The sequence below is a fragment of the Penaeus chinensis genome, chromosome 28 (assembly GCF_019202785.1).
Source record: "Penaeus chinensis breed Huanghai No. 1 chromosome 28, ASM1920278v2, whole genome shotgun sequence".
In the NCBI taxonomy this organism is placed as follows: domain Eukaryota; kingdom Metazoa; phylum Arthropoda; class Malacostraca; order Decapoda; family Penaeidae; genus Penaeus; species Penaeus chinensis.
Window position 1 is genome coordinate 21,346,403 of NC_061846.1, and position 2,500 is coordinate 21,348,902.

The following is a 2,500-nucleotide window of genomic DNA, read 5'->3' on the forward strand; positions in this document are numbered from 1 at the left end:
AGCGATGCACCAGCTGTGGTCTGTTAACAGGTAGCGATGCACCAGCTGTAGTCTGCTCCAATTTAACTGGTGCACCAGCTGTGGTCTGTTAACAGGTAGCGATGCACCAGCTGTAGTCTGCTCCAATTTAACTGGCGCACCAGCTGTGGTCTGTTAACAGGTAGCGATGCACCAGCTGTGGTCTGTTAACAGGTAGCGATGCACCAGCTGTACTCTGCTCCAGTTTAACGGGCACACCAGCTGTGGTCTGTTAACAGGTAGCGATGCACCAGCTGTAGTCTGCTCCAGTTTAACGGGCACACCAGCTGTGGTCTGTTAACAGGTAGCGATGCACCAGCTGTAGTCTGCTCCAATTTAACTGGCGCACCAGCTGTGGTCTGTTAACAGGTAGCGATGCACCAGCTGTAGTCTGCTCCAATTTAACTGGCGCACCAGCTGTGGTCTGTTAACAGGTAGCGATGCACCAGCTGTAGTCTGCTCCAATTTAACTGACGCACCAGCTGTGGTCTGTTAACAGGTAGCGATGCACCAGCTGTGGTCTGTTAACAGGAAGCGATGCACCAGCTGTAGTCTGCTCCAGTTTAACGGGCACACCAGCTGTGGTCTGTTAACAGGTAGCGATACACCAGCTGTAGTCTGCTCCAATTTAACGGGCACACCAGCTGTGGTCTGTTAACAGGTAGCGATGCACCAGCTGTAGTCTGCTCCAATTTAACGGGCACACCAGCTGTAGTCTGTTAACGCTGTAGTCCGTTAACACCGGCTGTACCTTGCTCCAGCTTTCTTCACGCACCAGCTACAGCCTGACCCATCTGGCTTTGACTTGATCTTTGGTATTAATTCCGAATGACTCTTCCATTGCCGTTTCCTGTTTCATGGGGCTAGTGCACCCGCCGCATATTCTTTTTCTGTTGAAATGATACACCTGTTTAGTCCACTGCTATAGTCGGCTCACGTAGAGATTCTTCTGTTGTTCTTCTCTCTCTGTCTCTCTCTCTCTAGAACTTGTTTCCTTTGTTTTCGCATTTTTTCTCGTTTTTCGTTTGTTTGTTCGTTCGTTCGTTTGTTTCGTTTGTTGATGTTTTTGGTTTTAATTTTTTTCGTATTTTCCGTTTTTTTTATTTTGTTTTTTGTTTGTTTTTGCTATTTTTTTACCTATTCGTTTTTTTTTTTTTTTTTTTTTGTTATTGTTGTTTCATTTATTTCTTTGCTTTACCTCTTTCTTACGCGTTTTTTTTGTTTTTTTGTTTTTTTTTTAGGACGTACTCCCAGTTCAGCGCCCTTTGTGACTCCCTTCCCGAGTACTTCCCTCTCCTCTTCTTTCTCTTCTCTCTTCGCCCTCTTCACTTCACTGTTCTTTCTTCTCTCTTTCTCCTTCATTCCTATTTTCCTTCTTCTCGTTCTCTTTCATACTACTTTTCTTCTTTCTTCGTTCTCCTCTATCGTCCATTCTTTCTCTTCCACTCCTCTCTTTCTCTTTCATTTTTTTCTTCTCTCTCTCCTCTTTCTTTCCATCTTCTTTCCTCTCTCTTCTTTTTCTCTCTCTTTCTCTCTGCTTCCACCACGAGAGTCGATCCCAGGCATTAAATTCTCCCTCAAGAAGATTAAAAGGAAGTCTTTCGGCGAAGAAATACCTCGTTATCATTATTAGGCCTTGTTATCGGCGGCGATGTTACGTCATGAGCTGAAGTCAACACTCCGCCGACGTCACCTGTGGAAGTGAATGCAGTGTCAGAAAATGAAGGAACAAATAGTCATTTCTTGGTTATGAGGATACGAGTACAGTCATGAGGCAATGGAGAGTTAAGCGCTGAATATGGATATTCGAACACAGGAGAAATGATGTCCTGCGCTCGTTACGAAGATATGAATACAGCCTCGTGTTTAAAGATGAGGAGAGGAACAGTCATAACCACGTGTTAAAAATGAGGGAATGAAGAGTCATGTGCTGATTATGAGGATATGAATACAGTCATAGGTTAAAAATCAGGGAATGATACAGTCACACGCTTCCTATGAGGATACGAACGCAGGCACGTGTTTAAAAAATGAGATAATTAATACAGTTGAAAATTAGCATAACTGCATATTGAAAATGAGAAAATCAATACAGTTATGCATTGGGAATGAGGATGCAAATATAGCCACGTGTCAAAAATGAGCGAGTTAAAAAGGCCGCCTTTTGAAAATTAGGAAATGATAAAGCCACGAGGTGGTGTATTGCACATAACAATACGAATGCAGCCACGTGTTAAAAACGAGAAGGCTGATACAAACATTTTTTTTAGAATCAGTGAGAGAGAGAGAGAGAGAGAAAATGTGTGTGTGGGTGTGTATGAGAGAGAGAGAGAGAGAGAAAGAGAGAGAGAGAGAGAGAGAGAGAGAGAGAGAGAGAGAGAGAGAGAGAGAGAGAAAGAAAGGGATATATATAGATAGATAGAGAGAAAGAGAGAGAGAGAGAGAGAGAGAGAGAGAGAGAGAGAGAGGAGAGAGAGGAAGA

The 2,500-nt window shown here is 43.4% G+C and overlaps 1 long non-coding RNA gene across 1 annotated transcript in view; it reads right to left on the minus strand.

Annotated features, from left to right (window-relative positions):
• Positions 1 to 1,499: 1,499 nt before the first annotated feature.
• LOC125040148 overlaps positions 1,500 to 2,500 on the minus strand; it is a 3,485-nt gene continuing 2,484 nt past the window's right edge. Inside the window, exon 2 of the long non-coding RNA XR_007116168.1 lies at positions 1,500 to 1,711. This is a non-coding gene — a long non-coding RNA (uncharacterized LOC125040148). The remainder of the gene's footprint in view (positions 1,712 to 2,500) is intronic.